Raw genomic sequence first — 16,035 nt, 5'->3', positions numbered from 1 at the left:
GGATATTATCAAAGGACTTTAACTTTTGAAACTTTTTATTTATCAGGGAACATTTAATTTTGTACTGGGAAACACTCAGTGGTTCCACATGGAGAAACCAGCTCTAAAAATTTGTGTTTTCTTTGAAGAATGCTAGAGGAACTGCAGCAAAGAAACATAATATTTCTGTTTGTATACATGACATTTTATGCACTTGCTTAAAGAAATGACTTTGCTTTTCTCCAAAACCCTTTTTACTATGATTTGCTTGGTCTATTGCATACAAGTTCCACACCACTTTTTCTGGATATGACTGCATGAAACCGGAAATATCCGGTTTTGTTTTGGCTAACTCAATCCCAGATTGCCACAGCCTCTGTGTTTGTGTTTTCTGGATATTATCAATGGACTTTATGTTTTTCAAAATTTTTTTTATCAGGGAACATTTAATTTTGTACTGGAAAACACTCAGTGGTTCCACATGGAGACACCAGGTCTACACATTCATATTTTCTAAGCGAGAAACTAGAGGAACTGCGGCAATCAAACATGATATTTCTGTTTGTATACATGACATTTTATGCACTTGTCTAACGAAAAGACTTTGCTTTTCTCCAAAACCATTTTTACTATGATTTGCTTAGTCTATTGCATACAAATTCCACACCACTTTGTCCGGATATGACTGCATGAAACCGGAAATATCCAGTTGTCTTTTGGCTAACTCAATCCCAGATATTGCCACAGCCCCTGTGTTTGTGTTTTCTGGATATTATCAATGGTCATTATTGTTTGGAACTTTTTTTTAATCAGGGAGCATTTAATTTTGTACAGGGAAACAATTACTGGTTCCACGTGCAGAAACCAGTTCTTCCTATTCATGTATTCTAGGGAGAAAACTAGAGGAACTGCGGCAAACAAACATGATATTTCTGTTTGTATACATGGCATTTTATGCACTTGCCTAAAGAAAAGACTTTGCTTTTCTCCAAAACCATTTTTACTATGATTTTCTCAGTCCATTGCATAGGAATTCCACACCACTTTTTCCGGATATGAATGGATGAAACAGGAAATATCCGGTTTTCTTTTGGCTAACTCAATCCCAGATATTGCCACAGCCCCTGTGTTTGTGTTTTCTGGATATTATGAAATGACTTTATTGTTTTGAATGTTGTTTATCAGGGAACATTTAATTTTCTACTGGGAAACTCTAATTGGTTCCACATGGAGACACCAGCTCTACACATTCGTATTTTCTAAGCGAGAAACTAGAGGAACTGCGGCAAGCTAACATGATATTTCTGTTTGTATACATGACATTTTATGCACTTGTCTAACGAAAAGACTTTGCTTTTCTCCAAAACCATTTTTACTATGATTTGCTTGGTCTATTGCATACAAATTCCAGACCACTTTGTCCGGATATGACTGCATGAAACCGGAAATATCCGGTTTTATTTTGGCTAACTCAATCCCAGATATTGCCAAAGCCCCTGTGTTTGTGTTTTCTGGATATTATGAAAGGACTTTATTGTTTTGAATGTTGTTTATCAGGGAACATTTAATTTTGTACTGGGAAACTCTAATTGGTTCCACATGGAGACACCAGCTCTACACATTCGTATTTTCTAGGAGAATGCTAGAAGAACTGCGGTAAAATACATGATATTTCTCTTTGTATAGATGGCATTTTATACACTTGCCCAACGAAAAGACTTTGCTTTTCTCCAAAACCCTTTTTACTATGATTTGCTTGGTCTATTGCATACAAATTCCACACCACTTTTTCTGGATATGACTGCATGAAACCGGAAATATCCGGTTTTGTTTTGGCTAACTCAATCCCAGATTGCCACAGCCTCTGTGTTTGTGTTTTCTGGATATTATCAATGGACTTTATGTTTTTCAAAATTTTTTTTATCAGGGAACATTTAATTTTGTACTGGAAAACACTCAGTGGTTCCACATGGAGACACCAGGTCTACACATTCATATTTTCTAAGCGAGAAACTAGAGGAACTGCGGCAATCAAACATGATATTTCTGTTTGTATACATGACATTTTATGCACTTGTCTAACGAAAAGACTTTGCTTTTCTCCAAAACCATTTTTACTATGATTTGCTTAGTCTATTGCATACAAATTCCGCACCACTTTGTCCGGATATGACTGCATGAAACCGGAAATATCCAGTTGTCTTTTGGCTAACTCAATCCCAGATATTGCCACAGCCCCTGTGTTTGTGTTTTCTGGATATTATCAATGGTCATTATTGTTTGGAACTTTTTTTTAACCAGGGAGCATTTAATTTTGTACAGGAAAACAATTACTGGTTCCACGTGCAGAAACCAGTTCTTCCTATTCATGTATTCTAGGGAGAAAACTAGAGGAACTGCGGCAAACAAACATGATATTTCTGTTTGTATACATGACATTTTATGCACTTGCCTAAAGAAAAGACTTTGCTTTTCTCCAAAACCATTTTTACTATGATTTTATCAGTCCATTGCATAGGAATTCCACACCACTTTTTCCGGATATGAATGGATGAAACAGGAAATATCCGGTTTTCTTTTGGCTAACTCAATCCCAGATATTGCCACAGCCCCTGTGTTTGTGTTTTCTGGATATTATGAAATGACTTTATTGTTTTGAATGTTGTTTATCAGGGAACATTTAATTTTCTACTGGGAAACTCTAATTGGTTCCACATGGAGACACCAGCTCTACACATTCGTATATTCTAAGCGAGAAACTAGAGGAACTGCGGCAAGCTAACATGATATTTCTGTTTGTATACATGACATTTTATGCACTTGTCTAACGAAAAGAATTTGCTTTTCTCCAAAACCATTTTTACTATGATTTGCTTGGTCTATTGCATACAAATTCCAAACCAATTTGTCCGGATATGACTGCATGAAACCAGAAATATCCGGTTTTCTTTTGACTAACTCAATTCCAGATTGCCACAGCCTCTGTGTTTGTGTTTTCTGGATATTATCAATGGTCATTATTGTTTTGAAAGTTTTCTTTATCAGGGAAATTTAATTTTGTACTGGGAAACACTCAGTGGTTCCACATGGAGTCACCAGCTCTACACATTCATATTTTCTAAGCGAGAAACTAGAGGAACTGCGGCAGACAAACATGATATTTCTGTTTGTATACATGACATTTTATGCACTTGTCTAACGAAAGGACTTTGCTTTTCTCCAAAACCATTTTTACTTTGATTTGCTTGGTCTATTGCGTACAAATTCCACACCACTTTGTCCGGATATGACTGCATGAAACAGGAAATATCCGGTTTTGTTTTGGCTAACTCAATCCCAGATATTGCCACAGCCACTGTGTTTGTGTTTTCTGGATATTATCAATGGTCATTATTGTTTTGAACGTTTTTTTTTAATCAGGGAGCATTTAATTTTATATAGGGAAACAATCGCTGGTTCTACATGCAGAAACCAGTTCTTCCTATTCGTGTATTCTAGTGAGAAAACTAGAGGAACTGCGGCAAACAAACATGATATTTCTGTTTGTATACATGGCATTTTATGCACTTGCCTAAAGAAAGGACTTTGCTTTTCCCCAAATCCATTTTTACTATGATTTTCTCCATGCATTGCATTGCAATTCCACACCACTTTGTCCGGATATGACTGGATGAAACCGGAAATATCCGGTTTTCTTTTGGCTAACTCAATCCCAGATATTGCCACAACCCCTGTGTTTGTGTTTTCTGGATATTATCAAAGGACTTTAACTTTTGAAACTTTTTATTTATCAGGGAACATTTAATTTTGTACTGGGAAACACTCAGTGGTTCCACATGGAGAAACCAGCTCTAAAAATTTGTGTTTTCTTTGAAGAATGCTAGAGGAACTGCAGCAAAGAAACATAATATTTCTGTTTGTATACATGACATTTTATGCACTTGCTTAAAGAAATGACTTTGCTTTTCTCCAAAACCCTTTTTACTATGATTTGCTTGGTCTATTGCATACAAGTTCCACACCACTTTTTCTGGATATGACTGCATGAAACCGGAAATATCCGGTTTTGTTTTGGCTAACTCAATCCCAGATTGCCACAGCCTCTGTGTTTGTGTTTTCTGGATATTATCAATGGACTTTATGTTTTTCAAAATTTTTTTTATCAGGGAACATTTAATTTTGTACTGGAAAACACTCAGTGGTTCCACATGGAGACACCAGGTCTACACATTCATATTTTCTAAGCGAGAAACTAGAGGAACTGCGGCAATCAAACATGATATTTCTGTTTGTATACATGACATTTTATGCACTTGTCTAACGAAAAGACTTTGCTTTTCTCCAAAACCATTTTTACTATGATTTGCTTAGTCTATTGCATACAAATTCCACACCACTTTGTCCGGATATGACTGCATGAAACCGGAAATATCCAGTTGTCTTTTGGCTAACTCAATCCCAGATATTGCCACAGCCCCTGTGTTTGTGTTTTCTGGATATTATCAATGGTCATTATTGTTTGGAACTTTTTTTTAATCAGGGAGCATTTAATTTTGTACAGGGAAACAATTACTGGTTCCACGTGCAGAAACCAGTTCTTCCTATTCATGTATTCTAGGGAGAAAACTAGAGGAACTGCGGCAAACAAACATGATATTTCTGTTTGTATACATGGCATTTTATGCACTTGCCTAAAGAAAAGACTTTGCTTTTCTCCAAAACCATTTTTACTATGATTTTCTCAGTCCATTGCATAGGAATTCCACACCACTTTTTCCGGATATGAATGGATGAAACAGGAAATATCCGGTTTTCTTTTGGCTAACTCAATCCCAGATATTGCCACAGCCCCTGTGTTTGTGTTTTCTGGATATTATGAAATGACTTTATTGTTTTGAATGTTGTTTATCAGGGAACATTTAATTTTCTACTGGGAAACTCTAATTGGTTCCACATGGAGACACCAGCTCTACACATTCGTATTTTCTAAGCGAGAAACTAGAGGAACTGCGGCAAGCTAACATGATATTTCTGTTTGTATACATGACATTTTATGCACTTGTCTAACGAAAAGACTTTGCTTTTCTCCAAAACCATTTTTACTATGATTTGCTTGGTCTATTGCATACAAATTCCAGACCACTTTGTCCGGATATGACTGCATGAAACCGGAAATATCCGGTTTTATTTTGGCTAACTCAATCCCAGATATTGCCAAAGCCCCTGTGTTTGTGTTTTCTGGATATTATGAAAGGACTTTATTGTTTTGAATGTTGTTTATCAGGGAACATTTAATTTTGTACTGGGAAACTCTAATTGGTTCCACATGGAGACACCAGCTCTACACATTCGTATTTTCTAGGAGAATGCTAGAAGAACTGCGGTAAAATACATGATATTTCTCTTTGTATAGATGGCATTTTATACACTTGCCCAACGAAAAGACTTTGCTTTTCTCCAAAACCCTTTTTACTATGATTTGCTTGGTCTATTGCATACAAATTCCACACCACTTTTTCTGGATATGACTGCATGAAACCGGAAATATCCGGTTTTGTTTTGGCTAACTCAATCCCAGATTGCCACAGCCTCTGTGTTTGTGTTTTCTGGATATTATCAATGGACTTTATGTTTTTCAAAATTTTTTTTATCAGGGAACATTTAATTTTGTACTGGAAAACACTCAGTGGTTCCACATGGAGACACCAGGTCTACACATTCATATTTTCTAAGCGAGAAACTAGAGGAACTGCGGCAATCAAACATGATATTTCTGTTTGTATACATGACATTTTATGCACTTGTCTAACGAAAAGACTTTGCTTTTCTCCAAAACCATTTTTACTATGATTTGCTTAGTCTATTGCATACAAATTCCGCACCACTTTGTCCGGATATGACTGCATGAAACCGGAAATATCCAGTTGTCTTTTGGCTAACTCAATCCCAGATATTGCCACAGCCCCTGTGTTTGTGTTTTCTGGATATTATCAATGGTCATTATTGTTTGGAACTTTTTTTTAACCAGGGAGCATTTAATTTTGTACAGGAAAACAATTACTGGTTCCACGTGCAGAAACCAGTTCTTCCTATTCATGTATTCTAGGGAGAAAACTAGAGGAACTGCGGCAAACAAACATGATATTTCTGTTTGTATACATGACATTTTATGCACTTGCCTAAAGAAAAGACTTTGCTTTTCTCCAAAACCATTTTTACTATGATTTTATCAGTCCATTGCATAGGAATTCCACACCACTTTTTCCGGATATGAATGGATGAAACAGGAAATATCCGGTTTTCTTTTGGCTAACTCAATCCCAGATATTGCCACAGCCCCTGTGTTTGTGTTTTCTGGATATTATGAAATGACTTTATTGTTTTGAATGTTGTTTATCAGGGAACATTTAATTTTCTACTGGGAAACTCTAATTGGTTCCACATGGAGACACCAGCTCTACACATTCGTATTTTCTAAGCGAGAAACTAGAGGAACTGCGGCAAGCTAACATGATATTTCTGTTTGTATACATGACATTTTATGCACTTGTCTAACGAAAAGACTTTGCTTTTCTCCAAAACCATTTTTACTATGATTTGCTTGGTCTATTGCATACAAATTCCACACCAATTTGTCCGGATATGACTGCATGAAACCAGAAATATCCGGTTTTCTTTTGACTAACTCAATTCCAGATTGCCACAGCCTCTGTGTTTGTGTTTTCTGGATATTATCAATGGTCATTATTGTTTTGAAAGTTTTCTTTATCAGGGAAATTTAATTTTGTACTGGGAAACACTCAGTGGTTCCACATGGAGTCACCAGCTCTACACATTCATATTTTCTAAGCGAGAAACTAGAGGAACTGCGGCAGACAAACATGATATTTCTGTTTGTATACATGACATTTTATGCACTTGTCTAACGAAAGGACTTTGCTTTTCTCCAAAACCATTTTTACTTTGATTTGCTTGGTCTATTGCATACAAATTCCACACCACTTTGTCCGGATATGACTGCATGAAACCGGAAATATCCGGTTTTCTTTTGGATAACTCAATCCCAGATATTGCCACAGCCCCTGTGTTTGTGTTTTCTGGATATTATGAAAGGACATTATTGTTTTGAATGTTGTTTATCAGGGAACATTTAATTTTGTACTGGGAAACTCTAATTGGTTCCACATGGAGACACCAGCTCTACACATTCGTATATTCTAAGCGAGAAACTAGAGGAAATGCGGCAAGCTAACATGATATTTCTGTTTGTATACATGATATTTTATGCACTTGCCTAAAGAAAGGACTTTGCTTTTCTCCAAAACCATTTTTACTATGATTTGCTTGGTCTATTGCATACAAATTCCACACCACTTTGTCCGGATATGACTGCATGAAACCGGAATTATCTGGTTTTGTTTTGGCTAATTCAATCCCAGATTGCCACAGCCTCTGTGTTTGTGTTTTCTGGATATTACAAATGGTCATTATTGTTTTGAAAGTTTTTTTTTTTTTTTTTTCATCAGGGAACATTTAATTTTGTTCTGGGAAACACTCAGTGGTTCCACATGGTGACATCAGCTCTACACATTCGTATTTTCTAAGCGAGAAACTAGAGGAACTGTGGCAAACAAACATGATATTTCTGTTTGTATACATGACATTTTATGCACTTGTCCAATGAAAAGACTTTGCTTTTCTCCAAAACCATTTTTGCTGTTATTTGCTTGGTCTATTGCATACAAATTCCACACCACTTTGTCCAGATATGACTGCATGAAACCGGAAATATCCGGTTTTGTTTTGGCTAACTCAATCCCAGATTTCCACAGTCTCTGTGTTTGTGTTTTCTGGATATTATCAATGGTCATTATTGTTTGGAACGTTTTTTTTAAATCAGGGAGCATTTCATTCTGTACAGGGAAACAATCTCTGGTTCCACATGCAGAAACCAGTTCTTCCTATTAATGTATTCTAGGGAGAAAACTAGAGGAACTGCGGCAAGCAAACATGATATTTCTGTTTGTATACATGACATTTTATGCACTTGCCTAAAGAAAGGACTTTGCTTTTTTCCAAAACCATTTTTACTATGATTTTCTCCATGCATTGCATTGCAATTCCACACCACTGTTTCTGGACATGACTGGATGAAACCGAAAATATCCGGTTTTCTTTTGGCTAACTCAATCCCAGATATTGCCAAAGCCCCTGTGTTTGTGCTTTGTGGATATTATCAATGGACATTATTGTTTTGAAACTTTTTTTTATCAGGGAACATTTAATTTTGTACTGGGAAACACTCAGTGATTCCACATGGAGACACCAGCTCTACACATTTGTATTTTCTAACCTAGAAACTAGAGGAACTGCGGCAAACAAACATGATATTTCTGTTTGTATACATGACATTTTATGCACTTGCATAAAGAAAGGACTTTGCTTTTCTCCAAAACCATTTTTACTATGATTTGCTTGGTCTATTGCATACAAATTCCACACCACTTAGTCCGGATATGACTGCATGAAACCGGAAATATCCGGTTTTCTTTTGGATAACTCAATCCCAGATATTGCCACAGCCACTGTGTTTTTGTTTTCTGGATATTATGAAAGGACTTTATTGTTTTGAATGTTGTTTATAAGGGAACATTTAGTTTTGTACTGGGAAACTCTAATTGGTTCCACATGGAGACACCAGATCTACACATTCGTATTTTCTAAGCGAGAAACTAGAGGAACTGCGGCAAGCTAACATGATATTTCTGTTTGTATACCTGATATTTTATGCACTTGCCTAAAGAAAGGACTTTGCTTTTCTCCAAAACCATTTTTACTATGATTTGCTTGGTCTATTGCATACAAATTCCACACCACTTTGTCCGGATATGACTGCATGAAACCGGAAATATCCGGTTTTCTTTTGGCTAACTCAATCCCAGATATTGCCACAGCCCTGTGTTTGTGTTTTCTGGATATTATCAATGGTCATTATTGTTTGGAACGTTTTTTTTTTAATCAGGGAGCATTTAATTTTGTACAGGGAAACAATCACTGGTTCTACATGCAGAAACCAGTTCTTCCTATTCGTGTATTCTAGGGAGAAAACTAGAGGAACTGCGGCAAACAAACATGATATTTCTGTTTGTATACATGACATTTTATGCACTTGCCTAAAGAAAGGACTGTGCTTTTCTCCAAAACCATTTTTACTATGATTTTCTCATTCCACTGCATAGAAATTCCACATGACTTTGTCCGGATATGACTGCATGAAAATGGAAATATCCGGTTTTGTTTTGGCTAACTCAATCCCAGATATTGCCACAGCCCCTGTGTTTGTGTTTTGTGGATATTATCAATGGACTTTATGGTTTTCAAAATTTTTTTTATCAGGGAACATTTAATTTTGTACTGGAAAACACTCAGTGGTTCCACATGGAGACACCAGCTCTACACATTTGTATTTTCTAAGCGATAAACTAGAGGAACTGCGGCAAACAAACATGATATTTCTGTTTGTATACATGACATTTTATGCACTTGTCTAACGAAAAGACTTTGCTTTTCTCCAAAACCATTTTTACTATGATTTGCTTGGTCTATTGCATACAAATTCCACACCACTTTGTCCGGATATGACTGCATGAAACCGGAAATATCCGGTTTTGTTTTGGCTAACTCAATCCCAGATATTGCCACAGCCACTATGTTTGTGTTTTCTGGATATTATCAATGGTCATTATTGTTTGGAACATTTTTTAATCAGGGAGCATTTAATTTTGTACAGGGAAACAATTACTGGTTCCACGTGCAGAAACCAGTTCTTCCTATTCATGTATTCTAGGTAGAAAACTAGAGGAACTGCGGCAAACATACATGGTATTTCTGTTTGTATACATGACATTTTATGCACTTGCCTAAAGAAAGGACTGTGCTTTTCTCCAAAACCATTTTTACTATGATTTTCTCAGTCCATTGCATAGGAATTCCACACCACTTTTTCCGGATATGACTGCATGAAACCGGAAATATCCGGTTTTGTTTTGGCTAACTCAATTCCAGATTGCCACCGCCTCTGTGTTTGTGTTTTCTGATATTATCAATGGTCATTATTGTTTTGAAAGTTTTTTTTATCAGGGAAATTTAATTTTGTACTGGGAAACACTCAGTGGTTCCACATGGAGACACCAGCTCTACACATTCGTATTTTCTAAGCGAGAAACTAGAGGAACTGCGGCAAACAAACATGATATTTCTGTTTGTATACATGACATTTTATGCACTTGAATAACGAAAAGACTTTGCTTTTCTCCAAAACCATTTTTACTATGATTTGCTTGGTCTATTGCATACAAATTCCACACCACGTTCTCCGGATATGACTGCATGAAACCGGAAATATCCGGTTTTGTTTTGGCTAACTCAATCCCAGATTGCCACAGCAACTGTGTTTGTGTTTTCTGGATATTATCAATGGTCATTACTGTTTGGAACTTTTTTTAATCAGGGAGCATTTAATTTTGTACAGGGAAACAATCACTGGTTCCACGTGCAGAAACCAGTTCTTCCTATTCATGTATTCTAGGGAGAAAACTAGAGGAACTGCGGCAAACAAACATGATATTTCTGTTTGTATACATGACATTTTATGCACTTGCCTAAAGAAAAGACTTTGCTTTTTTCCAAAACCATTTATACTATGATTTTCTCATTCCATTGCATACAAATTCCACACCACTTTTTCCGGATATGACTGGATGGAACCGGAAATATCCGGTTTTCTTTTGGCTAACTCAATCCCAGATATTGCCACAGCCCCTGTGTTTGTTTTTTCTGGATATTATGAAAGGACTTTATTGTTTTGAATGTTGTTTATCAGGGAACATTTAATTTTGTACTGGGAAACTCTAATTGGTTCCACATGGAGACATCAGCTCTACACATTCGTATTTTCTAAGCGAGAAACTAGAGGAACTGCGGCAAGCTAACATGATATTTCTGTTATCATGATATTTTATGCACTTGCCTAAAGAAAGGACTTTGCTTTTCTCCAAAACCATTTTTACTATGATTTGCTTGGTCTATTGCATACAAATTCCAGACCACTTTGTCCGGATATGACTGCATGAAACCGGAAATATCCGGTTTTGTTTTGGCTAACTCAATCCCAGATTGCCACAGCCTCTGTGTTTGTGTTTTCTGGATATTATCAATGGTCATTATTGTTTGAACGCTTTTTTTTAATCAGGGAGCATTGAATTTTGTACTGGGAAACAATCACTGGTTCCACATGCAGAAACCAGTTCTTCCTATTCGTGTTTTCTAGGGAGAAAACTAGAGGAAATGTGGCAAACAAACATAATATTTCTGTTTGTATACATGACATTTTATGCACTTGCCTAAAGAAAGGACTTTGCTTTTCTCCAAAACCATTTTTACTATGATTTTCTCGATCCATTGCATAGGAATTCCACACCACTTTTTCCGGATATGACTGCATGAAAACGGAAATATCCGGTTTTGTTTTGGCTAACTCAATCCCAGATATTGCCACAGCCCCTGTGTTTGTGTTTTCTGTATATTATCAAAGGACTTTATTGTTTTGAACGTTTTTTTTAATCAGGGAGCATTTAATTTTGTACTGGGAAACACTCAGTGGTTCCACATGCAGAAACCAGTTCTTCCTATTCGTGTATTCTAGGGTGAAAACTAGAGGAACTGCAGCAAACAAACATTATATTTCTGTTTGTTTACATGACATTTTATGCACCTGCCTAATGAAATGACTTTGCTTTTCTCCAAAACCATTTTTACTGTAATTCTCTCAGTCCATTGCATACGAATTCCACACCACTTTGTCCGGATATTACTGGATGAAAGGGGAAATATCTGCTTTTGTTTTGGCTAACTCAATCACAGACATTGCGACATCCTCTGTGTTTGTGTTTTCTGGATATTATCAAAGGACTTTATTGTTTTGAATGTTTTATCAGGGAACATTTAATTTTGTACTGGGAAATTCTAATTGGTTCCACATGGAGACACCAGCTCTACACATTCGTATTTTCTAGGAGAAAGCTAGAAGAACTGCGGCAAACAAACATGATATTTCTGTTTGTATAGAAGGCATTTTATGCACTGGCCTAATGAAAAGACTTTGCTTTTCTCCAAAACCATTTTACTATGATTTGCTTGGTCTATTGCATACAAATTGCACACCACTTTGTCCGGATATGACTGCATGAAACCGGAAATATCCAGTTGTCTTTTGGCTAACTCAATCCCAGATATTGCCACAGCCCCTGTGTTTGTGTTTTCTGGATATTATCAATGGTCATTATTGTTTGGAACTTTTTTTTAACCAGGGAGCATTTAATTTTGTACAGGGAAACAATTACTGGTTCCACGTGCAGAAACCAGTTCTTCCTTTTCATGTATTCTAGGGAGAAAACTAGAGGAACTGCGGCAAACAAACATGATATTTCTGTTTGTATACATGACATTTTATGCACTTGTCTAACGAAAGGACTTAGCTTTTCTCCAAAACCATTTTTACTATGATTTGCTTGGTCTATTGCATACAAATTCCAGACCACTTTGTCCGGATATGACTGCATGAAACCGGAAATATCCGGTTTTATTTTGGCTAACTGAATCCCAGATATTGCCAAAGCCCCTGTGTTTGTGTTTTCTGGATATTATGAAAGGACTTTATTGTTTTGAATGTTGTTTATCAGGGAACATTTAATTTTGTACTGGGAAACTCTAATTGGTTCCACATGGAGACACCAGCTCTACACATTCGTATTTTCTAGGAGAATGCTAGAAGAACTGCGGTAAAAAACATGATATTTCTCTTTGTATAGATGGCATTTTATACACTTGCCCAACGAAAAGACTTTGCTTTTCTCCAAAACCCTTTTTACTATGATTTGCTTGGTCTATTGCATACAAGTTCCACACCACTTTTTCTGGATATGACTGCATGAAACCGGAAATATCCGGTTTTGTTTTGGCTAACTCAATCCCAGATTGCCACAGCCTCTGTGTTTGTGTTTTCTGGATATTATCAATGGACTTTATGTTTTTCAAAATTTTTTTTATCAGGGAACATTTAATTTTGTACTGGAAAACACTCAGTGGTTCCACATGGAGACACCAGGTCTACACATTCATATTTTCTAAGCGAGAAACTAGAGGAACTGCGGCAATCAAACATGATATTTCTGTTTGTATACATGACATTTTATGCACTTGTCTAACGAAAAGACTTTGCTTTTCTCCAAAACCATTTTTACTATGATTTGCTTAGTCTATTGCATACAAATTCCACACCACTTTGTCCGGATATGACTGCATGAAACCGGAAATATCCAGTTGTCTTTTGGCTAACTCAATCCCAGATATTGCCACAGCCCCTGTGTTTGTGTTTTCTGGATATTATCAATGGTCATTATTGTTTGGAACTTTTTTTTAATCAGGGAGCATTTAATTTTGTACAGGGAAACAATTACTGGTTCCACGTGCAGAAACCAGTTCTTCCTATTCATGTATTCTAGGGAGAAAACTAGAGGAACTGCGGCAAACAAACATGATATTTCTGTTTGTATACATGACATTTTATGCACTTGCCTAAAGAAAAGACTTTGCTTTTCTCCAAAACCATTTTTACTATGATTTTATCAGTCCATTGCATAGGAATTCCACACCACTTTTTCCGGATATGAATGGATGAAACAGGAAATATCCGGTTTTCTTTTGGCTAACTCAATCCCAGATATTGCCACAGCCCCTGTGTTTGTGTTTTCTGGATATTATGAAATGACTTTATTGTTTTGAATGTTGTTTATCAGGGAACATTTAATTTTCTACTGGGAAACTCTAATTGGTTCCACATGGAGACACCAGCTCTACACATTCGTATATTCTAAGCGAGAAACTAGAGGAACTGCGGCAAGCTAACATGATATTTCTGTTTGTATACATGACATTTTATGCACTTGTCTAACGAAAAGAATTTGCTTTTCTCCAAAACCATTTTTACTATGATTTGCTTGGTCTATTGCATACAAATTCCAAACCAATTTGTCCGGATATGACTGCATGAAACCAGAAATATCCGGTTTTCTTTTGACTAACTCAATTCCAGATTGCCACAGCCTCTGTGTTTGTGTTTTCTGGATATTATCAATGGTCATTATTGTTTTGAAAGTTTTCTTTATCAGGGAAATTTAATTTTGTACTGGGAAACACTCAGTGGTTCCACATGGAGTCACCAGCTCTACACATTCATATTTTCTAAGCGAGAAACTAGAGGAACTGCGGCAGACAAACATGATATTTCTGTTTGTATACATGACATTTTATGCACTTGTCTAACGAAAGGACTTTGCTTTTCTCCAAAACCATTTTTACTTTGATTTGCTTGGTCTATTGCGTACAAATTCCACACCACTTTGTCCGGATATGACTGCATGAAACAGGAAATATCCGGTTTTGTTTTGGCTAACTCAATCCCAGATATTGCCACAGCCACTGTGTTTGTGTTTTCTGGATATTATCAATGGTCATTATTGTTTTGAACGTTTTTTTTTAATCAGGGAGCATTTAATTTTATATAGGGAAACAATCACTGGTTCTACATGCAGAAACCAGTTCTTCCTATTCGTGTATTCTAGTGAGAAAACTAGAGGAACTGCGGCAAACAAACATGATATTTCTGTTTGTATACATGGCATTTTATGCACTTGCCTAAAGAAAGGACTTTGCTTTTCCCCAAATCCATTTTTACTATGATTTTCTCCATGCATTGCATTGCAATTCCACACCACTTTGTCCGGATATGACTGGATGAAACCGGAAATATCCGGTTTTCTTTTGGCTAACTCAATCCCAGATATTGCCACAACCCCTGTGTTTGTGTTTTCTGGATATTATCAAAGGACTTTAACTTTTGAAACTTTTTATTTATCAGGGAACATTTAATTTTGTACTGGGAAACACTCAGTGGTTCCACATGGAGAAACCAGCTCTAAAAATTTGTGTTTTCTTTGAAGAATGCTAGAGGAACTGCAGCAAAGAAACATAATATTTCTGTTTGTATACATGACATTTTATGCACTTGCTTAAAGAAATGACTTTGCTTTTCTCCAAAACCCTTTTTACTATGATTTGCTTGGTCTATTGCATACAAGTTCCACACCACTTTTTCTGGATATGACTGCATGAAACCGGAAATATCCGGTTTTGTTTTGGCTAACTCAATCCCAGATTGCCACAGCCTCTGTGTTTGTGTTTTCTGGATATTATCAATGGACTTTATGTTTTTCAAAATTTTTTTTATCAGGGAACATTTAATTTTGTACTGGAAAACACTCAGTGGTTCCACATGGAGACACCAGGTCTACACATTCATATTTTCTAAGCGAGAAACTAGAGGAACTGCGGCAATCAAACATGATATTTCTGTTTGTATACATGACATTTTATGCACTTGTCTAACGAAAAGACTTTGCTTTTCTCCAAAACCATTTTTACTATGATTTGCTTAGTCTATTGCATACAAATTCCACACCACTTTGTCCGGATATGACTGCATGAAACCGGAAATATCCAGTTGTCTTTTGGCTAACTCAATCCCAGATATTGCCACAGCCCCTGTGTTTGTGTTTTCTGGATATTATCAATGGTCATTATTGTTTGGAACTTTTTTTTAATCAGGGAGCATTTAATTTTGTACAGGGAAACAATTACTGGTTCCACGTGCAGAAACCAGTTCTTCCTATTCATGTATTCTAGGGAGAAAACTAGAGGAACTGCGGCAAACAAACATGATATTTCTGTTTGTATACATGGCATTTTATGCACTTGCCTAAAGAAAAGACTTTGCTTTTCTCCAAAACCATTTTTACTATGATTTTCTCAGTCCATTGCATAGGAATTCCACACCACTTTTTCCGGATATGAATGGATGAAACAGGAAATATCCGGTTTTCTTTTGGCTAACTCAATCCCAGATATTGCCACAGCCCCTGTGTTTGTGTTTTCTGGATA

This window comes from Lepus europaeus, chromosome 21 (assembly GCF_033115175.1).
Source record: "Lepus europaeus isolate LE1 chromosome 21, mLepTim1.pri, whole genome shotgun sequence".
Lineage (NCBI taxonomy): Eukaryota > Metazoa > Chordata > Mammalia > Lagomorpha > Leporidae > Lepus > Lepus europaeus.
This window is presented reverse-complemented; position numbering follows the sequence as displayed.